The sequence below is a fragment of the Numida meleagris genome, chromosome 11 (genome assembly GCF_002078875.1).
Source record: "Numida meleagris isolate 19003 breed g44 Domestic line chromosome 11, NumMel1.0, whole genome shotgun sequence".
Classification (NCBI taxonomy): domain Eukaryota; kingdom Metazoa; phylum Chordata; class Aves; order Galliformes; family Numididae; genus Numida; species Numida meleagris.
Genome location: NC_034419.1, coordinates 14,708,338 through 14,735,111, shown reverse-complemented (window position 1 = coordinate 14,735,111; position 26,774 = coordinate 14,708,338). Strand labels below are relative to the sequence as shown.

General features: G+C 41.1%; 1 long non-coding RNA gene across 1 annotated transcript; it reads left to right on the top strand.

Annotated features, from left to right (window-relative positions):
- Positions 1–25,583, top strand: LOC110404750. Its single transcript, XR_002442475.1, has 8 exons — positions 1–2,878; positions 7,178–7,369; positions 14,011–15,496; positions 17,871–18,086; positions 21,214–21,341; positions 21,864–22,063; positions 22,244–22,472; positions 23,753–25,583. It is a non-coding gene; the product is annotated as an uncharacterized LOC110404750 (long non-coding RNA).

The following is a 26,774-nucleotide window of genomic DNA, read 5'->3' as shown; positions in this document are numbered from 1 at the left end:
TTGAAATACTGCAACTGAAGATTTGTTTTTGCACTTGGAGACAAATGGCCATTTGGAATGGGTGTTTTTCACTGGAAGTGAGGAAATGATTGTTCATACTGAAGCTAAGTAATATTTTGCTGGTGTTTGATTGATTCACATGACAAAACCATAGCAGAATCAACATCTATTTTTTCCTGGCTGTTTTCTGGTTTTGATGAGAAAACTTTGGATGCACAAATTGCATTCTACCTGTGATGTTACGTTATGGAAGCTGTTCTTTGTACTTTATTGGAGAAGAAGCTGATAGTACCAAGAGGTATTGTAGGGAGGGAAGTCCAAAGTGCAAACTTTTCTTTACATTTATTTTAATTTTATACCAGAGATACTTCCTGAGATTCTGGGACTTGCTACAAAACCACAACCTGCATTTTTGCATCCGAGTGTTCTGTGCTTAGTGCAAAACAAGACTGTTTACTCGTGGAAATGATCAATGGCTCCCGCAGGCCTCAGTTCAGCAAAGACGTCCCACTGCAGGAAACCACTTAAACGTGTGCTTTGCTATAAGCAAAGATGAAAGATAGAGGTTGTGTTCCCTGACAGCTGATGGATGGATGCTGATGTCTTTGTTAGTTCACTTTATCCTCTGAAAAGTTCATTAGACTTTCGCCTACTTCCAGCTGTATTGCAACCAAGACCTGCAGAGTCTATTGTTTGTATCCTTTCAGAAGAGTGCCTCGTCCCTCTGCACGTGGCTTTCAGTGCTGCTACCCAACATTGCTGTTTTAAACTTGAGTGCTAGGACTATTTCTGCAGCAGAACCCAAACCCATAGATTAATACTTGGTGACCCAGTCGGGTGGATAGTCCATGTCATGACATAGGGTCCTCTGTTGTGCTGCACTCTGCACAGGGCTCAGTGAAAAATCCAGTACAGGTCTTGAGACTATTGAGATTTGGAAAATAGAATTAATGCTGCCCTGTAGGTGGGAATTAGCAATTGCTGGCATTGAGTGGCTTAGTATGCATGCTTGTGTCACAGAGAGAAGAGCACCAGCTGGAATGAAACTAGAACTCATGCCACTGCGGAGACACTGAAGGAGCTCACGCCTTGCAGAACTCATCTCTTCAGTATTACCTAGTGTCATCAGCAGTAGATACACAACTGTGGACATGAGCAGTGTTGCTTAGTAAGAAAACCACTGAAATGCAGTGCAGGGGACCTGCCTTTTGTTCATGACTCCCAGCTAGCATCGTGGGGGATCGACAGAAAGAAATTCAGTTTCTCATCTGACAAAGGACATTTTCCTTTGTTGAATCTAGGGCTGAAGAGTGATACTCCTATTTACTGCTTTATAAAATTTGCCATGGTTAGCTTATTCAGTGCCATTTGTCCATGACTTAAAAATTACTCTGAGTGATTGTATTTATTTTCTCCAAACCTTTGGAGTCACAAAGCCTTCTCAGTTTTTCTGACAGCTATTTAAATCCTGCTTTTTCAGTTTCTGGTGTAGACTTCCAAAGTAAGAGAAATGCTGGCATGCTAGGTTAAATAGTCATTTGATGCTCAATAACTTTGCACTTGCAAGTTCTCCAAGAACAACCAATAGCAATCCTCAAAACTCCAACATGAGTTTTCCTTGGTCCGTTTACGATTAATCACATTGGTCTTCTTCTCTGGGTCTGATACTTATAGCACAGCCTACCTATAGTCTTTATGAGAAGCACTCTCAGAGCAGCAAGGAATCTAATGTATATTAGTGCTCCAAAATATTTAGCCCCGTGCTTTACCTTTGCTGAAAGAAATGCAACTGCTGCTGCACTTGGCATGGAATGTGAGGCTTATAGAAGTGGAACAACCAGGAAACCATAGTTAAACTTTCAGCAAAATGAATTACAGCTTTTGATAAACATTTCTGAGTTCACCCGGTGCCTCGGTGCAGCTGTCTGCATTGCAATCAGCGCACACAGGTCCACAGGACTGGCTCAAGGCTCCTCTGCAGACATAATCAGGAGAAGGACTCTCTGGTTCCTGTCTTAAAAATGACATTTCACAGGCATGTTTATCGGGTACTGATCCTGCCAGTTGGGAAGAGCCAGCCAGGGCATTTCTCTCCTGAACACCCAGATCATTTATCTACCCACACGTGAGCGCTGCCTTCACAGCCCACAAGCCTCTGCATCTTCGCTATGAGCAGGTGTTAATGCTTTGCTGGGTCAGAGCTAATGTAAACCTGTAAGCGCTTTCAATCAAAAAGGGAATATAATCATTTAGTCCAGACGCTCATTAGCACTGCCACCATTTGTCAGGAACATCTTGCAGTTCTTTCTGTTTCTCGATGCGCTCTGTGCATATTTGATGTTCATGTTTCCATGTATCTGTCATTTGTTCTGTGGACAAACCTCTCCCAGGGTTCAGGGCCTTGGCTGGGGGCAACCAGTTCTTTGCATTGTCTTCTCCTAATGGGATATGAAGATATATGCTTGATCCATTCAAGTACTAATCAAGGCTTGAATGACTCCCAGTATCACTCCTGTTCATTTTGAATTGGAAATATATCAACAGCAGAGCAAAACGGTGTTTCTCAGCAATGTGTCATAATGATTGGTTATACCGGTGTCACAATTCTGCAAGAAATACAGTAAGTACTGAACAGTAAGTTCAGTTCTATTGTCAGGAGTGCTGCCTCACGAGGAGGCATTTGTAACTAAAACTGTTGTTCATTTGCAGAATCTGTAAGAAGAATGAAGCCCTGACTGGAAATATGCTGAAAAGCTACCATCATAAATTTGACATAATATGCATGACATGGATGGATAGATCATTGTTCGCAAGGCCTGGCAAATGAAACTGGGGTTTATAGGGAGACAGAAACATTGTTCTACAAGGCATGCTTCAGGTCGGAACCAAATTTGAAGTGTCCATATATTTCAGTTGTGCTTAAACTGAATAATGAATAACTGAAAGAAGGCTCGCTCAGAAATCTTATTGTGCCTTGGAAAACACGTTGATTTTTTTGTTCTCGTGAACTTCTAAGAAAGTTTCTTACTCATAAACAGAAGCACTTGCATATTTTTTATTCTTTTTTAATGTTATGAAAAGGTATTTTGAAAGTGTTTATGAGAAATTCAACAAAGAAGGCAGAGAAACAGATGCATAGTGTTATACGATGGGAAGATTTATGACAAACATTTTAAATTTCGCTAGGGAGATCCTGCTCCTGTTCTCTGGTGCTCTCATAGAGTCCCTGTATGTCTCTGGCAAATTACCCATTCTCTTTGGCCCCCGCTTAAAAGTGGTTTCCAGGTCTGATGCTTGGATTTCAAGCTGGTAGCTACTTTAGGAACTTGTATGAAGGCTAAAAATAGTACACAAGGGTTCCACTCTGGAGTTTTGTACCCCAGCGTTTATCTGTCTGCATCTTTCAAATTAGGATTATGTCTTATTGTGTGCACATACCTTTCCTACCCTAAAGGGAATATGATCTGTAGTATTTAGAACTACAGAGGCTCTCACTGTACTAATGGGTAAAAGGCATGGATCTGAATAGGTGAGAATTGTGGATTGCGCAAACAGGCGAGAAAAAGGTAGAAGATAGCAATTTTCTGTTCTGGAGATTTTAGCAAATATCTCTGGGCATGCAGTACCACTTCTTGTATGCATGGGACTCGATTCTGAAGCATGTTGTGGAATGTTACATTCTGGCTATCCATTATTTATCATGTGACATTACAAGTTGTTGATAAATCAGATATAATTCAAAAGGTGCAAACTGAAGGCAAGTGTCTCCCTTTAGCACCTCTGCACTGTGTACTTAACCAATTTGGAATGAAATTTTGTTAGGAGTCTATTTCGCCATGACACAGTGGTCTAAGCAGATCTAGTTTGAAATAAAACATATAGGCTCCCTGAGCAGACACGGAGCCAATGGTGTAAAGGTGCTTTGAACTCAAGCAGACCTGCCACCACCAAGAAATCTTGCTAGCAGAAGTAAAGCAGTCCTTGGCTCTGAGGTGTAACCAATCCAAATTCACAATGCATATCTGAATCAACCTGGAGCACGCTGGAGCCAAGTACATTCCTGCAGTCCCAACCCTACCTGAGGGTACCTATAGATTTCCAAGTTTGGAAAGAGCATCCCAATGCTCCTTCTTTCTGCTGCAGCTACGGAGTGACACAGCCATGAATTATACATTGTTAAAGGTAAGAACACTATTAAACTGGCAGAGCTGCTTCTGAGGTATGGCTGCAGTGACTGCCCTTGAAGGATGTGGTTTATGGCAAGGAAAGTTCTGGCTCTGTCCATCACTTCAGCTTGTGCTTGCTTCTGAAGACAGCATGGGAGGCAGGAGCACTGAAGCTTTTTAAGGTTTTATTCATTTTTGGTGTCTCAAAGGCAAGCATTTGCCCCATGGGAACAGGTAGTTTGGTAGGCACTCTGTAAAGGTTGGTTGCAAGCCTGCTTCAAATTCCTTCCAGAAATCATGCAGGAACGAAGTTCTAGCTTCCCTGGAGGCTCTGATCTGCCAGGTGGTCAAGACAAAACACTGGTCTGGCAATGAAATTTGGAGGGCGGTCTTTTAAAGTTTCTAAGTGAAATAGGATTTTTACCGGGAACAATACCTCTTATATGGGTGGAGGCTTTCAGCAGACAGCTCTATCTGAGCTGGAGCAGCTGGAGGACAGAAAACATTTCCCAAAATAAAGACAGACTACTTTGGCCACCATATTAGATATAAAATATAAGCAACCTTACATGGAAGCCAGTCTCATTAAACAGCAAAGTAATTTGCTGACAACCATCTGCAAACAGAAACATGCAGGGAGAGGTAAGTCTGGCATCTGAAAGAAGGAAGCCACAGGCAGAAATGCTCAACGAAGAAGGAAAGGCATAAACATATTCTCTGCCCTCTCACTGCTCAATGCACGTGTTGATAGGGGCTGGGCATCATCAATATTCCCGACTCATGCCTCTGTGCTGCCTTGACACCAAGGAAAAAGAATCAGTAAAAGAGAAACTTGTTTTTCCTGTTTATTTCCACATTTGGGAGTGCAGTGTGAAAAGCAGCTTTTTACCTTGGAGGGAAATTTTGTGGAAATGTCCAGACAACAGGATTCTTTGTGATTTCCTCTGTATATTAGAGCTATTCATTTTCCTGAGTCTAAGCAGCCAGGGAACACCTCAGCCACTCCTGGTCCTCATTGCTAGAAGTAATCTCATTTATTCTGCCATTTATTCTGGGGTTTTCTACTGAAATTGCCACAGAGGAGCCTGCAGAAGGTATTGGGCATTGACATCTTCTACCAGGCACGAATACACCAGGAGGGACTGCACAGACAGAAGGACTTTGAAGGAAAAATCCAGTAGCATGCAACTGGGACAGTGAAATAACTCACCTTTTTTTGGTGAACCCACACATCCCCCAGGTTTCTCTCCCTGCTGTAGAGCCCTTTGTGCCATGGTGGGGAGCTCACATCTGCCCCTGAAGGCCTCCCCTCATGGAGGGTGCTAGACCAAGATGGCGGCCACCTCTGTGGTGACTGCTGGGTCTGGCATGGCTGTCAAGGCTGCAAACTGACAGGAGGGAAGGATGGACCCCTCAGGCATTACACCTACAGCCAAACCACGCCATGAAACCAGAGGGAGCACAGCTTCCACCTCAGAGCCATGACCGTGGAACCTTTCCTCAGCCTTGCACTCACCTCAGGGAAGGCAATGGGAAATGGAGCCCTTCGTGTCAGTGTCTGCCTTCGTGTGACTGTCTGAGGGTAGAACAGGCTTCCGGTTGGCTGCCCAGAGTGCAGGTGCTGTGTTTCTGTATTATTAATGTTCTGCCCCAATTCCAGTTTAATTATAATCAGTTCATGGCCCAGTCCAGAGCTCCCAGGATCACAGCAAATCACACATTTGAGAGGGGATGCAGACAGGAGCTGGGCTCTGCAGAGAGTGAAGGATGGGACGAAGCTACACAGGATTGTACCTCTGGAAGGGAAGCCTTACCTTCTGCTATTTGAGGAAAAAGGAGCCATGCTGGCACTTAGCACCTCTTTCTTTGTGCAAATGTGCCCAAACATCTGCCTGGGAGGAGGAGGAGGCTGAAAGGAGAGGTGCCCATATGCCTTTGGAAGCCATTTCTGGGAGCATTTCTGCTTGCAAACAACATTTTTGGTTTTACCAAGGGGACTACGTCATGAACATTGAAGTCTTGGGGGACATTAGGGTGGGTACACTTATGCTTATATACAGATACCATCTGACCTACTGGTGCAGCTGACAGGGTCAGCAGCATTTTCTCATGAGCACTGCCTGCCTCTTGCATGCCCACAGGAACTGGGGACAGAGAGAGGTTTTTTTCATTCTCACCAATAAGCTGTGTGTGAGTGGATGAAGGTCACCTTGCAACAACTCAGAGCAATTATCTGAAGGAGGTTAGATCTCTGTCCTCTTTCTTTATATTATTCTCATAAGCTGCATTTTTGGCATCACTTAGAAGCCAGGAACGTATCAAACCTGCATACGTCAAATGCTATTGACATCAAATACCTTTCATCGAGCCCCAAGCCTCTTGGCGTCTTTTGAGCTCTGCACCCAGGAAAGTGGCTTGTCAGAGATGATTTTTCCAAGTGAGGAAGCATGTAGCATAATGAGACAGTGTAGCTTCAGCATACACCTTCCAACTAGTTTCCCAACTGCTGGGAAACCAAACATGAGCCTGCATAGTAATTAGGCCATAAAGAAAGCTGAGGATACAATGAATGTACAGTCTGTATTAGCAAGCCCATTATGGCCTCTCATTGCCATTCTCCAAATGCATTTCCATCTGCATTTCTTGTTTTCACCCGTCAAGATCTTCTAGAAATATAAAAGACAAATAAACAAAACTCAAAAATAGTAATAATAAATAAAAGAGAATCATGTCAAGTGGTGTAGGTATGAGTGTTGCAGGAAACACACCACCCAGATATGCCAGGTACTGCACAGATGTGCTCAGCCCTCAAGAAAGCTGTCAAGCTGCCTCCAGACCTGCTGATTCTGGATTTCACAGTGGTAAGAATGTGTTTTGATCCACCAAGGATGTCACCCTTCACAAGATGGCATGCATACACTGCAGATACAGAGATACACCCATCAGTTTTGGCATAATCTGTATTAATTCTCAAATAACTTTTTTTCTTTTAATTGTTATTTCCTCTCTAGAGCACTAGAGCATGAGCACTGGCCTGGCAAGCTGCTGCTACCAGCTGCCTCTGACAGCAAAGTACCTTGTAAGGAGGCTCCATAGGTGACGGAAACTGCTGAACTGAGCTGACTCCTTGAGTGTTACCTGAGCGGGTGAGATACTACAACAAAGTCACACTGAGAGATAGTCCAAAGAACCAGATGTATGCTGTAAGAGACACTTTTTGTTTTATTCCTTCATCCATAAGTGCTCTAGTTAAAACATCAGAGAGTCTTTACCTTTCTTTCATGGTCATTTTCAATGTGCCTTTTCTTTAGGTGTTTTGTTGTTTGGTTTATGTTGTTGTTGGCTTTTTCCCCTGCCTCCTGCCTCTCCTTCTGTTACTGCAGCACCTGGCGCTGCGCATTACCTGATGCTGGTGACTTGTCACCAGTACTACTTTGTGGCTGCAAGTCCCATACTAGCAAGGGGGGCCATGCTGCATGGAGAGTCTAAACAGCACGCCTTGTGTTTCCCAGGAGACCGTGGCAGAGGAAAAGCTAGAAACTGAGTTTCCTGAAAAGCAGCTTTAGCAATTACCAAAGAAATTTGTGGACAGACTGTCTTTCAAATTACCCAAGCCTCAGGAAAAGGCTCTGGCCTGTCCCAACCTCTGTCATTGCTCACAAAAACATCCTTTTCATTAGCCACAACAGAAGTCCTCACTCTCCCTCTGCTGCTGTGACTTGCACATCCATCAGCTTTCTGGAAGACACTTTGCCCTTGCCTTTCCCTAGCCATCAAATACTCTTTCAAAGCCTAAAACCATAAATAAATTATATGTTCTCCCTAATTAATGTGGTGATTTTTAGAGAAATAACTTACGCTTCTATGTCTTTTGCTGCTGTGAAACTCATGTGTTAATTACATCACTCCTTTCCTATCTGAAAGAATTTGACTGCTGAAGCCAGGGGATGGTCAGGACACCCCGTAGCAGAAAAGTGCAGATAAATCCACCTGTGGGATTATTTAAAAGGTAGCTTTTGTATAAAAACAGCAACTTACCATCTAAAATCTGACTTCAAGCTAAGAGTTAATAACAACATGTAGAAATAGCAGTATTTTAATGGTCTGACACGTTAGAATAATTGTTGTCCCTGCCTCATGTTGTTAACAGTGATTCATCAAGACGGAGATGCAGGTGTTTGTCAGGTATGCTCAGAGTACCCTTTTCCCAGAGATGCAAGGCTTCTACCCTGACCTGGTACACAATCTTCACCTTCAGTGGTCATACATTTCCCATATCAGCCATTAAATGAGCAATGTTATTTAAAAGGTAGCTGTTTTCTGAAACCCTCCTTCAATGACTTACTGGATTGGTTGTTATTAAGACTGTGGAACAATATTTCTCTGTATGAGGCTTGTGCTGAGAGGGTAAGTTGCCCTACTTAATGTATTCATAGAAAGCTACAGTTGTAGGTTTCTCTTCTGTACAGGTCAAGCAGGGGGAATCGCTGCTCAATCAATGTATCTAACTCCTTGAAAGCCCAAATTTACAAAGAATACATTCCTGCTAAGATTTCTATCTGCCTTTTTTGGATTGTGTCTCATCAAAGCAAATTCACATAAAGTGAGCCTTTAAAAGGAGCGATTTTCTGCTCCTCTTGACTACATGAGACATTCAAAAATTGATGAAAAAAGCGACACCCGCCTGGCTTTCAGGGCATCACATTTATTTCTGCATAAATTCTCCCAGGTCAACTCAAAAACAGTTCAGGGTCAAAATCTCATCTAGTCACCTAGATTAAAAACTAATTTCTCTAAAGTATATCCTATATTGAAGCCTTTTCATGCAAATAAATAGCCAAGGGCCTCATTCTCTCCTTTTCTATTAGTTGTGCATGTCATGAATTTGAACAGAACATTTTGTCCTGTACTCTAATTACATGCATTATAAAGAAAAATCTATTCCTTGCATACATATTATTAGGAGCAGTTCGGAAGCGCCATTCCATCAGGGCAGCCGTCATGGTGGCTCATCCTAATATTGACAGTTTAATCTTTTTGTTTCATATGAGATTAAAAGTCATATGATGGCCGTTCCTCTGTGGAGCAGACGGCGAAGCCAATTGGAGTCAATCCGTGTCTAAGTGCCATTTCTGCTCTGAAAATGGACTTGCAGTTTACAAAATATATTAGGTAATTATCAGTGGTTATGGAAGAATAATAAAAAAAATACTGAGTTGATGACAGAGTAAATAGGGCTACTGTTTTTAAAAAAATACTCATTTTACTCACAGCTCTGCTGCAGTATATATATATGAGAATTTTCTAAGTCTCTGTTTAATGTATTTGTATGCATGACTATTAGCGGTTTCAATTCCCTTTGCTTTATCTCACTGAAGGAGGAGAAAGCAACTGATACACCAGGTGGCCACCTACACTTATTGCAATTAATGTTGTCTTTTATCAACAGGAAGTGTAACTTCCTTAAACAGAATCTGAGAGTTTTATATACATAGCAAATGATTAGCCTCTACCCTTGTTCAAAACATCCTGAATTCACTTTCAGACATGGTGTCTGATCTCATCTCTGCCTTTCAAAATGCCGACCAGAAATACACAGTGGTTCAATTTTAACTGTTCTTGGCTGCTTACTGTAAGACATGTTACAAGGGCATGATTTTGGGGGGATGACTCAATAACATTCTCTGCAGATCAGTCCTGTCCTAACCATCACATGTGGAGCACACAAGATCACCTGTCACCTGCAAAAATGTGGACTAGAATAAATTTCCAACAGATCTTTCACCTTGTTGGTGGCAGGCTTGAATTGTATCTAGCATCCTAAGAAGTCAACAGCTGAAATTCAGTGTGGGACTTGGGTGAATATAGCTCTACCGGGAGTGTGAATAATTATTTGTTATTCACGTAATATGGGAGTGATGCCAGTAGGTGTGCACATGTCTGTCTAGATGAGTGCTAGTTCACCTTATTTCTAGTCTGAAAAAGTACAAGAACTTGAGTACTGTATTTTGCTTTAGACTACTCGAGATAATCTTTCTATCTAATATGTTTGAGTTGTGGTAAATATGGTTGAGTTGTGGTAAATACCCAGTGACTACCAAAGTCTAGCAAGATCAAAAACTGTCGATCAAGAAATTTGGAATATGACTCACTTGAGTACTTTCTCTTGGATGGAGCGTCTTGAAGATTGTAAACTAGATTAGAATAACTGCTTAGTTATAATAAGATTGAGGTTTTTCAAGTCACAGCTTAAAAAAAAAAAAAAGATAAAAAGCAATAACTGATGAAGAACCTTGTCTCTGGCTGCAGTTCCTCTTGGATGGGTAAAGAATTATTTTTTTTCTTTTATCCCTTTTGGTGGAGAGTCCAGGAGGTAAAGTAAAGCACAAAATGGGGATTCACAACCGTTGAGGTTTTTTGTTGTGCAAGTTTTTGTGTTGTGCAATTTTGAAGTGCTGTATTTCAACGTTTACTTTCTCTTTGAAGCCATGTTTAGCAAGGGTCTGGCACAATGGCTTAAAGGTAGCCAGGGATAAGGTTTTATTACACTCTGAACATCTTCCTGCTAGAAGAAATATTCAGGCTGCAGTTACCCAGCATTAACCTTTCGCTTGACTAAATCAGCCAGAATTGGTGGTCTGCTGTCGATGATTTAACATAGGAGTAGCAATTATGAAAGCGGGATTATTCCTACTCTCTAGCAGAGTCCAGTCCTTGAGTAAATGAATTGTGATTGGGAAACAATTGGATGGTGGAGTCGTTTCTGAGGAGAGCACCTTATTGACATTATTTTCAAACTAACAGGACACATCCTTGCAGTGTGAATATTGCTTTCTTTTGCAAATGTGAAGGAGTTATTACTTACCACTCTGTAAGAGGATGGACCTGCCATCGAGATAATAGCAACTTAGTATTGTATTGTGAATCTTTCCACGCAGTTTCTGTGATGTTTATCATAGCAATTGCATAGACAACTCATTCTTCATTTCCAGTCTAACTTGATTACAAGTGACAGCAGTATAAAGCATGATATTTAATTGTCTTGATGAACACTGACTTCCTTGAGCACATATTATAAACTGTCTGGCTGATGCTTTCCAGAGGTATGCATCATCCTGACGATCTGCATTTTTGAGTTCCTGATTTGAGTCACCTGAAAGGGTCCTTTCAGTAAAATCCTTCTCTGAAAGCTTGAAAATGAAAGCTTTTGCACATTCTCTGCTGAGGTCATGAGAAGTTTTTGGATGCCACTTCTGATTCATATCTCCAAAGCTATCTACAGTCAGTGTAACCTTGGCACATCCTACCAAAAGGGAAGAGGGAGTTTCTTTCAAGTAAATGAACTGTATTACTTTAATTAATACTGGGAAAAACATTCTTCCTACAAAGATAGTGTGAACATCAGACTTGATTGCTTAGGAAGACTGAGGAAGCTCTGCTGTTGGAAATTTTTAAGAAGTAGATCAGGTGAATGTCTGCTACGAGATTCATGCACTGATGGCACAAGATGTTCTCTCCCAGATCTATTGATATGGGCTGTGTAGAAGACTCTGCATGTGGGCTGTATAGCAGACCAGGCTCCTTCAAAGATCCCCTTCTTCAACAGCAATCTAAGTTAAAAAAAAATAATAATAATTATAATGGTCAGAAATACATTCAGAAATTGACACAAATCCTTTTTAACTTGAGGTCCTGGGGATATTTCTGATAATTATAATATACCTTCCGTACTGCAGTCAGTGCAGTTCTTTGTGACATTCTGGGTCTCTGGCTGGATATTTCCACTCCTAACGTTCATACTCCTGCTTACACATTATGCACACTCATTTCCAAATTCTGTGGTAATAATGTACTTACATATATTTGTGAAAGATCAGTGATGAAAGTGATGGAAGACTCCTTCCTCAGTCTGGAGTTGGATTTAAACAGTAGTAATCTCTTTTTCTTACTCTATCTCTCAAGCTGTCCAATCATATCCTACGACTCATGGAATGCTTGCCAAATCACTTTTATAAATGCCCCTATAAGTCAATAAATCAAACATATCTCTTATTCATCTCAGATCCTGTAAGTTCTTCTGGTAGGAGAAATTCTGTGTACTTGCAAGCCTAAATCATAATAAACCTCTCATCTGTTTGATTTTGATATGAATTAGAAATTACTGGAGCTATAACTTTAAAGAGAGCAGTGAAGTTTAAACTCATGTCTTAAATTATTTAAAATCATATAAACTGTAGTACCAGTTTATAAAACAACCAATTGTTTTTAAAATTAAAAATGACACTTAAAGAATGTTTTGATGGTGTTGTATGTTTGGGCTTCCCACTGCATGTATATAGTACTGTGTAGTTATAAAATTGTTAAGGGGATTGCTTAATAAATGGGTGTCTATATCTATATCAAAAATCTTTATCAGCTATCCATACATAAAAATTTTGATTAGAACATGTTCCTCCTAAAGTTTTTCTACTTAGGCTTCATTAAGTCCCCCTTTAGGATGTAGGTATTCAACTTAATTTTATTTCAAGAGCAAAGAGTTCTGCAAATGTCCTCTAAGATTTATCTGTCTAAGATGCTGAGTTAGTTTTTGATTGGTTTCTAGAATTCCTGAATTAAAGATGCTTTAAGCTGATAAAACCAGTTTGCACAAACACTTGGAGATGATGAGATCCTATTAGACACAGAAGTGAAACACAAATAAATTTAAATGGAGTTTCTGTTGTTGCTTTTGTTTGCAGATTTCTGCATGGAAGGGATTTGCCATTGTCTGTTGCATATGTTTCAGAGAGAACAGTTTATTTCTAAGAAAATTGCTATAACCCTTTTTGTTATATTACTAATATGAAATCCAATCTGAGAACAGATTAAGTGTCCAGCACTCATGATACTAGTTATGCAATTTATCAGTGGATTATAATAATTTTGGCTGATGATAGGAGTCCACTATTTTTTTGTCATGAAAATGAGGCAAAAAAGATCATGCGTGCTTACAATGTTCTGTTTTTAATGATGCCTTGAAGTTTTGTGTCTCACATCGCTAATTTGTAATTCAATTGGAAGGCTGCTGCATTCTTTCTTGGGTAAAAAAAAAAAAAAGGTTAGAAAGTGGGAGGCAATGGCAAGCAGCATATGGGTAGTAAAAGACTGGATTCCTTTGGTTTAATCAGGGTTGGACAATTCTGCTGAGGATATGGTGCTGGAACGTAACCCAAATTCCCACTACAGAGATTACTACGTAAATAGATGTAGGCTGTGAGTATGTGTGTGTCAGGAGTTGTCATGGGAAGAAAAAACAGAAGCAAAAAGAGGAGAGCTAGATATGGCATCTAAACTCTACCTGGCCAGTGTAATACATCCCAGTGTAATAAAAGTTGCCCAGAGATATGGGTCCCACTGATGATCTCAGTGGTTCTTGCCCAGTGACTGAGTTAGAGTGGCAATGAAGAATTTTATCGTGACCGAAATTGTCCTGCTGACCATGGCTCATTTCCTTCAGTTTTACAAAGCCTTTGCTCTAGACAGGCACCTTACACTGTCTGTAGCTAGAATGGCTGCTGTCATTTGGCATTTATTTCTCAACATCTTAGGCTGATGGAAGGCTCAAAACACTAAAACGATTTGCTCCTTGGATGCATGAAGTGTTAAGACACTCAATCATGAAATCACTGCATACAACATAAATTCTTTCTGCACGTCACTGCAGGTACAGTCCACTCTGCAGGTTATGTTCTATAGAGGGACATCTTGGAATGTGTTAATGCAGTCATTAGAAATGGTTCACACTCGGTTTTTTGGGGATTAGCTTTGGTGTGATTGGTGTTGATTTTCTTTTCTTTTTTCACAGTGTTTTAACCCTCTGCAGAGGCTGATCTTCCATTGCGGTGTTGGCATGCAAAAAGTCTTCTTCCCTTCAATTTACTGCCTAAAAGGCCTAATAAACAGGACAGGATGGATATAAAGGGGCAGTGAGCCTTAATCAAATGCAAACAACAAGACAGTAGCAGAGCTGTAAGAACATCCCTTTCTTCTAGTCTGTTTATTACCTGTTGGATCACACGTCAACTCATGTCCGTACTGCCAAACCCAGCCATAATTTCTCTGTTATTTCACCCAAACAGAGAAGTAGAAAGCTCTCTGGATATGACAGCTACAAGAAAACTTCCTCATACTCACCTCACTTTTCTGTTTACTGCTAAGAGAAAAATCCCACCTAACTGGTTTTCTTTTTGTTCCCATCTGCTTTTCTTTTTTGGAAGAGTTAGTGTTCCTACAGAAAGTCTGCAACTTTTACAGCAGTTCTGATACCAGGTCCTTGGGATATAGGTCTTGATTCTTCACATTCATTTCTCCTAAAGATTACAGACAGCTCTGGGTATTGAAACTCGAGGTGTGGAAGTTCTAGGGCAAAGGCTGTGAAGAGAAACGGAAGTTTGTAATGAAATAAGGGAACGGGCGAAATAAGGGAACTGTGATACTGTGGGACTGTGAACAATGCAGCATGCTTCCTTCATTGTACAGGATGCTAGAAATGAAAAGACTGAAAATGTTTACTTTTTGTTTTTCTGCTTGTTTGTTTGCTGGAGGGAACTTAGTTAAGCCGATGGGAATTGTTCTGTGTAACAACCAGCAGCCCTAGTCTTGCTGCTGTCTCCTTCTCCAAGAAAAGAAGAGTCATTACTTTTGTGATCTTCACCAAGAATATACTCTGCTCCACCTGCTAGTTCTGCAGCTGTGGTTAACTAACAAACAGTATTCCCAGTCCTGTGCTAAGTGTATTTGTTGTGGCTAGTACGCAAACAAAGATGTCTTGACAGAATACGGTGTTATATGAGCTGTTAAAGAACAGCCCTGTCAAGTTTAGATCCAACAGAACCAAAGGGGAAAGCTTTGCCTTTGCCATATGGAAAACAAACAAGCCAAAAACACTTCACTCACAGTTTTATGAAACTGAAAAACAGATAGTGTGCAGTAATGATAAGAATGTGCTGGAGGCCATGAAGGTCTACCATCTGCTTTAGAAATACTCAGAAGCAATGGTTTTCTTTCCCCTCCCTGTGTCCAATGGCTCAATCAGGTGCAACAAGTGAAAACTCCCTCTTGAAACACTTTCTCTGAGCAAATTTCTCAGCCTCCTCCAGAACCTTAATCTTGGATCTCTCGCTGTTCAAAATAGAAAGAGGCTTGCACAGGGGCTGTCTGTGATCCAAACAGAACAGGGCTGCCTCTGCCCTGCAGCCCTATGCTCACAGCCTCAGCGGAGCTCCCAGCAAGCTGAAACTGCTGTCCAAGAGCCTTGCTGAGAGGACACACTGAAAACAAGATTTCAAAGGGTAAGTCCTCGGCTATAGTGCTTCTACCGGTGTCAAGGTCTCTAAGCAAGTGATTAGTTTTCAGAGCTATTGTCTCCCACAGTCTTCAACAGGAATTGCAGATAAGAGCTACTACTAAAAAGCAGAATCTCTTTTCCATTTCCTCCTCTGTGGGTTCTGTCATTTAATGCACAGAATTTAAAACAATTTGGCCTGGGTGTCTTCATTCAGGACTACACCAGACCTGCAGGTGTAAGGTTTCTCTTGCTGCGTGGGGATTGAAATGGTCATCCTTAGAAGTTAATTACTCTATGCTATGGTCACAGAGAAGTGCCTGAAGCATCACTGAGATTTCTCTCCTAGTCACTGACAAATACCATTACATCAGAGCAGCTGTGAGTCATGCTGGCAGCCACAGTATTGGTTCAAAACCAGCACAAAGCTTTGACATGCAGCTTTTGCAAATGAAGGAGAAAATGCTTCTCCTAAAAAACTGTTCAGTAAAAATAATGGTGAATTATTTTGCAGTCTTGGCAATACGGAAACATGGAGACTTAAGTCTGCTGTCACTGCATTTCACATACTTGTGATTTTAGTATTTCTTTTTGTGAAGAACAATCATTACCATCATTACAAAGCAAAGTAGTAACACTGGAGACTTCAGTAAAGATCTCTCAGTGCCTGAGAAGAGATCTAAAGGAAACAGGGTGCCACGAGTGAGCCAGGTGCTCGAGGACCAGCCTGCAGGCAGGTTCCTGCACTTACTCCTATAGCCACCAGTGGCGATGGAAGCACCCGTTCCTCTCCCCATCCCCACTCCGGTTCTCTGGGGCGTGACTAAAATACTCAGCTGCTTTCCCTCCTGAATGCTTCATTAATCCCCTAGCCCTCAGCTGCTTACACCTGATTTTCTTTGCCTCTCTGAATAGCCTCATCCAGCTCAGTGAGCCAGGACATGTTCAGGATCCAGACCTTGGCTTTCAGGCTCTCCTGGGGCAGCGTGCACAAAGAGCCCCCACAGAGCAACACCTTTCCCGAGCTGGAACTCAATGCCTTAAAATACAGGTGACATCTAAATCCTGAAGTTAGGAGGCAGCTGTGGAGAGCTGTGCCTATAGAAAATATACACAAGCTAAGACATGTATATGCATACAGCACATGTCCACGTGTGCAGCTGGGTCTGGCCTTGGTTAGCTTTTAAATCACAAATGAACTTCAGGAGGGCACATGATCTTGGTGATATAAATCCCACAGATTGACACCAGCTGAGCACACAGTGCTGGGCCTTTCCTGGGACACAAAGTGGAAAGGCAGAGAGAGTTCTCATTTGATCTCTCTTCTCCAAAACACTGACCCCTACCGTAGAGAAGAGGCAACATTTCTGGCTCGTATATACTAGCCCAGCTCCTCTACAGCTATGGGCTGTGCCACACCAAGTTACACCATGGTGGATCCAGCCTTCTGTTTGTAAACAGCACAGTGAGACAGCTAACAGAGAGGAATACACAAATAAGCTGTGTTCTGTGTAGCCAGTATCTTGCTAATAATTCTCTAAAATTGTGCTCCAGCATTAATTGAAATCATAAATCCCAATCACATTCAAAACATAACTACTGTATGCCATTGGCTCGCTTTAGCTCTTAATCATAGTTTTCCGGGGAATTTTCTTGCTGCTTCTTCTTTCCCTCAGGAGCAGCCGTATTTATTGATGTAGTTCAAATACCTGGAGATATTTCAGTTGAAAAGTCATATAACATCTCTCTAAGCATGTCAATACGTGTTCAGCTTAGTATGAATGTCCGTGCCATTCCCACTGGAGAAAAGTAAAAACTGTCAAGGAAATATATTTAACTTGGTTCTGCACAGATGCCTGCAGATATCTTGCATCTAAAGAATATTTAAATTCTGTTTTGTTAAGATAGGATACTTAGATGATACAGTGGAGCAGCCAGGAGGTTATAGTCTCCACTAGACAATTTGCCAGACAAGAAAGATGGCTTGGTAGCAATGCTGACAGCTTTATTCTTGTGGCTTTGGCAGAAAAAATAGGCAAAAAGATTGCAGAGGCGGCAGGCTAGAATACAGCATGAAAGTTCAGAAAAATATTAACTGGTTGTAAAATGAGTGGGTGGATGCACTAAAGAAGACGGCATTTCAGTTATATAACAACACTTATTGCAACATTTTAATGGCTAAATTATGCTCTTTTTATGTGCTGTATTTTTGCATCTGCTGCCTGGCCCCAGTGGTGAGGGACGAAACATTTATTTGGCAGGAGGAAAGGGCAGCAGGCATTCATCATTTTCAGCCATGGGCCCCAGCGAAGATTCCCCTGAGAATTCAATTTCAAAGATATTATACATTGTAATTTTACAAATCTGATTTTATTTTCCAGACCAGCTACTTGCAGAAGGCCCCCACAGACGTCCCTGATCTGAATGTGAAGAAGCTGTACTGGACATGCTGGACATAGAGTGCAGCAGGGAAGTGGGCATGCTGATGTGGTCTTCCTGGGGCAAAGCTCCACATTTACTGCTGCCATCATTCTGCACGACGGAGACCTGTCAGTCTGGTGCAGCTCTGAGTTCATGCCCTTGGGCCATCCAGTAAGGTGTGTTCCTGGCTCTTTTGCCAGAGAAACTTAAATGTGCTACCAGGGATGTATAGTGTAAGGTGCAGTGAAGGCCATTTGGACTCCCATCCTACAGACAACTCTAAAACAGCTTTTCTTGGCAACTGCTACATTCCCCTTGTGCATCGTGAGGAACTTCATTGTGGGTACAGTCTCTATTCTAAAGAGCATTAGGCGTGAGTTAGGTGAAAGAAAACAAATATGATTAGTCCACTTCAGAAATGGGAAGTAAGACATTAAGGCAAACTTTCTTTATCTTTACCAAGTGTGGAGGCTTTTAGTGTAGGTTACTTGAGGCAGTTGTTTTGGGGGAAAATTGTTTTTTCTGTACTTTGATTTGAGCCTCAAGGGTTATGTTTTATATGGTGAACAGCCAGAATAGGTGTTTGAAGTGCTCCATATTGCAGTCCATTGCACTACGCGATATCCAGAAGCCTGCACCATGAGTCTTAGTCTAAATTGTTACCACAAGTTCAGGGTTTCTAGAGCCACCAGTTCAATCTCCTGTGCCTTCCTTGGTGCCACTGAACTTAGTTTTCAGCTTTGCAGTGCTGAAAAGTACAAGAATTCAGATTTTCTCAAGATCTGCCTAGATTTCCTGGGTTAAGCTAAAAAGCGAAAGCTTTCAAAACAAGGAGATGTATTTACATGGATTGGAGGGGAATAATGACAAACCTATCCACACTTAGTGAGGCCAGTCAGAGCTTTGTAATTCAGTGTTAAGGATTCCTTCCAAGCTGAGGCAGAGAGGTGAAGAGCAGCAAGCCTGAAGACCTTAGAAAAGAGTAGGGAGTTTAATCACTTGGTTACACACATAGCTAAATCCAGAAGGTGACAGCCTAGAGAATCTTCTCAAAGATGCTGTGCTTTTCTGGCTCAAGGCTTCAAAGGTTACATGGGAATTTACTGCAGTAGACAGGAAAGGTATAAGATAAAGGATAATGGAAGAGCCAAGGATCAGCGACCAGTAGAGGGAAAAACAAGTTAACAACCACCATGGGAAAAAGAGTACAAAATAGAAAATAAAAGATCAGGGACAGTATATATTCAAGAGAACTGAAGACTGGTGAAGAAAGAAACTCAAGTAGCTGTTAGAAAATTGGCAGCAGATTGAGGGAAAAGACACATCTGTGTAACTAGAGAGAAGGTTCTGTCTGCTTTGGTGACTTCCTGATAGCCTGTTCTCAAAGAGGTGGGAGGCCTATGAGGAAAGAGATGATAGGGAAAACTTGTAGAAAATGGATTTGTTGAAAAAGTGAAAAAGCATTGTGCTTTTTCTCCAAAATCAAAACATTTTTACATTTCAAACAGAAAATCAAAATATTTCCATCTGGAGTTTTAATGAGTGAGGAATTAAGCTTTTGTAATAAAAATTACGTGAAAACGTTGCCCAGAAAATGTCAACACAGTTGAACCCCCTGGATGCTGAGCTACTGATAAAGAGTGGGAAGGGAGCACTACTTCCAGTGAGCAAATGCACCAAAGGTCCTTCTCCTGGTGCCAATGTGTCTGATATCATTCCAGCCAATCACCTGAACCATGCATTTCTTAATTACCACTGTGTACTGGTTCAGACATATTTCTATCGCGTGAGTATTTTATTTCACATTTTTACAGGTACACTAGGTGGCTTAGAGAACCTTGGTGTTCAATAGAACATCTATGGAATGTTATTACCAGATGTTTAATGGAACATTTTTGCAGAGCTTTGTCAGTGACAGAGTTTTGTCAGAAAAAGCAGTGATTGATTGTGTCTGTGTTTAAAACTGACACGTGTGAATACTGCCCTGGCACAATATAAAAAGAGCACTGAAGCTCTATAAGGGGTAAACTAACCTCAGCACTAGATATTTTAAGAGATGCTGCTTCAATACTTCCATAAAAAACTCAGAAAAAAATAAAATTTCTTGGGAATGTTAGGCTTCTCACCCCCGCTTCACAGCTTCTTCGGCAGGATGTTCATTTTCTTTCCCATAACCCTGCAGTGGCTGTAAAGCCAAGGGTTGGTTTCAGAAAATCTTCCATTCAATATCTTGTGCAGAATCTTGTATTTTATATGCATTCTATCTACTGAATGGTAGATAGCTGCGCTCAAAATGTCTCTGAGTTTAACGAGCTTTCTCCTGTTTTCATCTGCCCTTCCATCATGTTGTCAGCTATTCCTGACGTGGGTAAAACTCAGGTTATCATGAAAAGAATATTGAGTAGAGAGTATTGTAAGCAAAGTGGAAAGTAATGCAAGAGAGCCAAAAAAAAAGAAAAGGAGATGAGCATATTTTCTGTGCAAAGCTTTCAAGAATTATTCACTTGGAATCCCAGGATACTGTAGTAACGGTTGCTGAATTTTTATAGGCAAGAGGGAAATTTGGTCTGAGAGAGCTCCCAGGTTGGTTACCCAGCTGTTTGTGATCTCAGTTCACGGCTCAGGGGACATTTTTGCTCCAGTGACCTCTAAGCTGCCTTTAGTTTATTGATTGGCTAATAGGGAAAATTGATTTTTAACTAACTCACCAGTTTTGAGACCTGAACACAGGTCACTTCCAGTAAGTGTACTTCTACTCAATCATGTAAGTTGTGTCAGTCATCAATTCAGTCTGAATGCTGCAATAGGTAGGGATGTGCCAGAAGATTTGACAAGAAGCCAAGACACAGAAGACGTAGTCTAGGACAATCCATGGATAAAATATATTTAATGTTATGCTATCTGATACGGCAGACAATAGCCATTGACCTTTTGCAGTCCTAATATTCATAGTCTGAGCTGAAAGATGTCACAGGTAGAACTGGTGCATTGTACTTCATAACTGTTCTCCTCCAAGGTCCAAGTCCAAGGGCTCTGAGTCTCATGCCCTTCCTTGTTTTCAGTTCACCCGTATGCACGCAAAGTGCCTGCCAAGCTGAGAACTGGGGTTGGTTGGTGGGTTTGCAATTTAGGGGTCCTGAGATAGAAGAAGTTGGTTGTTATTTTGTGGAAATCAACAAACAAAAGGAAATTGAAAAGAAATGGCATTTGGGGTTCATCTGAGAAATGTTTGCCCAAGGCGGTGCCTTTTTATTTTCAAGTATTTTAATCAAAAACAGTTACAATATATTTCATTTTTCAAAGTGGAAAACAAAGATGTACCAGCTACAAATAGCAATTGGAACAGAAGAAGAAGAGTAAAGTGCATTCCATTGCTAAGGAGAAAAATGTTTGAGCAAAATATTTCAAATTTTTCAGAAACATCTGTTTTGGTAAGATTAAAAATATTTGTCTCCATCAAATCAAACCGGTGAGTAGCTCTGCCTCCTCCTTCCTAACTCTACTTTCTGAGAGAATTTAATGTATGTCATTCTTCTTCATCTGACTCTGGCTTCTGTGTTGTAAACATTAATGTGTATTAATTAATTTAATCACATGAATAGCTCCACTGACTTGTTGGAAGTTGCCAACAGTTGTGGCAGGTTTTGCTGGAAAGGTTGTTACTCGCCTGGTAAGCTAAGCCCACGTATCTGGGGAACTCATGCACACAGCAGCTGTGCAAACAAGACATTTGGCATCATAAATACCTTAGTTTACAGGATCCCATCTCGTGTCTGGATTGTTGTTCTTCTGGTGAAGATGGAGTATTTGAGTCTCCGTTCACAGTGCAAAGTCAGAGGGTTACAAAGATCATGGTCTAGAGAAAGGGTCGTGACACCTTTTCATTTATACATTGGCATGTACTGAAATTTTCATTCTTATGGATTTTTTTTTCTTCTTTCTTGGTCTGTCAGCTACAGAGAATTCAAATTAAAACTTCTTTTGGAGCTCAGGGCTACGCTCTGTCAAACATATATTGCTCTTCAGGAGATGGAAAGTAAAGAAAGCAGCAAAGCTCTGAAGTACGTTCCTGGCTTTGGACCACATCTTCGCTTATAATTTATGAACACGGGGACTTGAGACTGGCACAAAATTATCTAGAGGATGTCTACAGGTAGGATGTGGTTCTATATTTGCTAATAGCTATTCTAAAATGTACACATTCATCTCCATCATGTAAAGTATGCACCTAAGTGTAGCTGGCAGCATGGCAAATTTTAAAGGAAACTGTTAATTGAACACTGCAGATTCTGATTATATATCATAAGTTTTACTGTTGTTATGTTCTCCACAGTACTCTCTGGGGGTGAGTGGGACTGCAAATATGTTACAAGCACATTAAAAAGTAATGTCTTCAAGTTCTGTCACTTTACACGAAGGAGAACTCCAACACATTTGTTGAGGAAATATTACCTCTGAAATTGGACGTAAGATGCACCTGCAACCCCACACGCATTCCTTGCTCTGCTGTAATCCCACTAAATTCTGTGGGACTGTTGGAGGATGACAGTTCTGGTTCCTTGGTAAGCAAAAGAGACTGCTTTTTACTATTAAAGACAGATCTTGATCTCATCACTCCAAAGACCATGCTGTAGATAGGTTTACCAGGAAAGCAGAAGCAAACATCCATTCCAAGATGTTCCTTTTAATCTCTTATCTGCACTTCTTTCTTACATTCCACTGATGTTTATGAGCATTTTAGGCTCTTTATGTCTGTGCTGAATTGTTGCCCTCTGTCAGAAGCAATCAGACATGTAATAGACTGTGAGCAACTTAACTTATGCTGGAAAAGCACATTTCTCAAGCCTCCAAAAGGCATCAAAAGCTTGCTTTTAAAGGACACGCTGTTTACATGCTGTTTTAGTTTGTTCTCAATAATTTATTACTTACTAATGTCTTTTTTCGGTCTTGCTTATTCTCAGTGGAGGCAGCTGGATTTTATCTGAAGGCGTGGTTATTGTGAGGATGTGGACTAAAGAACCCTTAAAGGCTTATTCATTAAACCCTAGAGTTTCACAGGCTCGGGGTGTCTCAGAATACTGAACCAGTATGCAAAAGTCACATTATAACCCATTCACCAGGTACATTTCGCTAGCCTACAGAAGTCCTAACCAAGAGTGCATTCTTAGTGAGAGCCCTGCCTTTCTCTGCAGGTGACCCTTGGCCATGGTGTGTCACAGAGACAATATTACAGTCATTTATGTTATTTTGATCTCACCCAGTCAACAAATTACATATTGCAATGTCTCACCTGCAGCACTGCTGGATTAATGACAGCACCTGTCCTCCTATTTATATCGTGTGTGTGTGTATATGCATGCATATGTTTGTATATTTCTATTTTTTGTTCATACTTTATGACTCTTACATTTTCTTTATCCCCTTTCCTTAATTATGTGGCTGTCACATTACAATGAAGGTCAGTGACTGAAGCTGTAATTTGACGTCTTTTACAAGAACAGATTTTCTTACTGTGCAATTCTTTGTCCAAAGGTTGGAGTGCCTAAATGTTATTATTGGGGTTTAGTTCTGAAATATGTTCCTGTTGGAGAAACCTTTTGGCTGTGTTTTCCATTCTCCACCTTTCTACCATATGTACGTTTTCAATGACACTCAGGAAGGCTGAATAGCTGACATATCCAACCCAGCAGTGCCCCTTAAGCCTTCCTCTTTGTTGTCTCCTACCCTCAGCATTTTGATGAAGCCAGTTGATGCATCTTGAAGCCAGTAATCCCTTATGGAAACATTTCAATTCAGCTCATTCATATTATGTATTGATAAAACCTCTCTTTCCCTCTCTCAGGATTCAAGCAGCCCCTGCCATTACCCTGGAAGCATCTGTGTCAGTTCCCCTCTCCACCTACATCTGGTGAGAGTGATGAGGATCATGCATAATGCAAACACTGGAGCAGCTCTCGGGACGTGGCTTTCAAGGCAGCGTTTGTGCAGAGATCTCACAGGTGCACACACTGGCCTGGAGAGAGCAGCCCTGGGAATGCATTAGACAGCTGTTTGGGTTATCACTTTAGAAACATTTTAGAAAGTTTTAATATCCTGAAATTAAGCCTGTGCTGCTGGTTGCTGCATTCTGGTTTCCCAAGAAAGTCCACCACAGTGGAAAATCCAAGTAAACCCAAAGTGCAGGGAGCTCCTTCCCTTGGAGCAGGACTGTGTACCCCTGGAGAGCAATGTGGGCTCAGTTTTACTGGTGCTACCTCAGCAGTCCACCTGCTCTGAGCTTCAACCATTCCAGGGTGGTATTCAAATAGCATTCAAGCACTTCCTCCAGCAGATAAATTACGCAGGAAATGTCAGGCAGATTTCTCTGCATCCAAAGGATATTCTTTACGCTAAAGTGAATATATGATATCCTTGCTGTGTTGCTTTGTGTACACAATTCCTGCTTCCTACTCAGGAAGATGTTAATGGATACGCTTGGTATTAGACCAGTCAGTGCAGAGTTTGGATTGCAAAATACATTTGGACCTCTGAGTCTAAGTTTATCATTTGGATAAGCAAGGGATGCATTAACATCAAAGCAGCTTACACTAGAGAAGGTATGTATCGGATTTGTTGCTGGAGGATGACACATGTTGGAAAGAGAATTGAGTTGCAAACAAAAATATCTGCTAGAACTGAGGAACTGTTCCCCCAGTTTGCCACCACTGTGTCTAAAAAATCTTATCCCACTGTTCTCTCCTTTCTCTCTATGCAGCCATGCATATACGACCCACTTCCCAAGAGTCCATCCAAAAAGATGTCTGTTTGAATGCTGGCACATTTTGTCTAAAACCATGGGACTGAGCTCACTGAGCCTCCCTGCTTCTCTCTCTGCCATGCTCCTGCAAACTCCAGCCCCCGTGCAAAGCACTATTGATTTTGGTTTGATTAGATACAGACTTAAGAGGGAGCCAGAACAGATCAGACAATGCCATTGGGAGTGTAATAGCTTCATAATTAAGTAAATCCCAGCTGTGTGCCAGTTTTGGCCAAATCTACTTATCTCTTATTGAGTTGCTATTATCAGCTGGAGTGTGTCTGGGGCTCACCAGAGCACAGTCCTCATGCCAAATGCTTTCTGGCTCACACAGCATCTTCTGTAATACTTTTTCTCTTGCTGTACATGAATGCATCTTCTCCTTTAAACAACTGTCTCGGTGGTGAAGGGAGTTATTTCTCCTTCACTGGAATTATCTCCACACTGCTGAAATTCCAGTGATTGAGAGGTCTTCCTGATTTACTGTGCGTGTGAACAAAACTTGGACAACTAGGGTTGTGTTTCTGGCATGCACAAGCCACATTCTTACAATAATAAAATTGATTCTTGCCAAACAACCTCTAGATGGCTCTTGAAGCTTGCTTTGTCAATTAGCAGCTCCTGAAATAAGTCTGCATCATGCTTTATCAAGAAGCCTTTCCTTTGACTCTGTTACTTCTTCATGTGGGAAATGAAACATACTGGAATGTTTTGCATGCATTGGGAAGACATCCTTTGGTTTTGTACAAAGCCCTTCCCTTTTGTGGAAAGCAGGAAAAATGTTTGTCTTGTTTCTCCCCAGAAAGTCCTGATTACAGATTCCACCTGTGCACATTGTGCTGTAGTTACTGCATATTTATTCACTCAGGTGTGGAAATTACCACTCTTGATTGCAGTTTAGCATGAAAAAAGCACAGCCACCTATTCCATTAAAAAGACAGAACTGTTTGCGAGCATCTGATTTACCTGGTGAAATCCCAAGGCTTGGTGCGTTCAGTAATTTTGCTTACACATCCCTTTTTCATACCACAAACGGCTTTGGGGGCTTATTCCTGAATCACAAAGAAGCAGGGAAGTAAGGGAGGAGGGAAGGAAGAAAAACATGCTCATAGATCTAAGACAAGTCGCATCATATTAGCCCATCTTTCATCCCCAACAGATCTGTGAGTTACTTCCTGATCAAACTATTACTGAGCAGATAGCATTGGAGATGTTTCTTGTAACCCATAAGGACACAAACAAAACTTGCACTGAAGGGGGTAAAATCTGTTAGCAATGCTCCCAAGACAAAAAAATGTTTAAAGACTCTGCCTGCAACCAAGATATATATGTGCTTCTTCCTTTGCATAGTAAGAATGTATGCGCTGTTTAATAACACTCTGAGGTCCTCCACAATTAAAAAACAATGAGCTGATTTAACATTAATCAACTACCATGTGGCAAAGAAGAATTCAAGGCATTCTTTGTTGCAAAGGTTAACATCTCTGCAGGCTGTACATTAAGAAAGCCTTAAAATATTTATGCAATTAAATACAGTACAGAATAGGCCATCAACAACAGTTACAGCAACTTTCTATGTTTTTCCTTTTTTTCATTTTTCAAAAAAACCCTCATCTTTATAACATAAATGTTCTGTCTTGTCAGAGGGACAGACATTAGGCTGGAGATTCTCTCTCCACACTTAACAGAGATGTCCCTGTATATGTCTGTAAGGGATAAGTTTCTTCACTGTTAATACACTCTCGTTGGTGTGTTTGGTGCAGATCCCAAGTACAGAACTCTTCTTTCTGGAGAAGTGTTGATGAGAGGACTATTCTTGAAAAAAGAAGGATGTAGAATGTGTGCACTCAGCCATGCTTGGACTTGCTTGGACTAGCTCCCAGCCACCAAATAATCTTGTTATTTGTGGCTGAATATGTAGAGATAGGAGATATCACATAGGATACTGTGTAAGAGAAATCCAATTCTTGATCTCAATTTATTTTTTGCAATAAAATTTTTCTGGATTATCTCCATCCGGGAACACTCCCCGAACTGAAATGGGACCAGATATCAGTACTTAAAACTG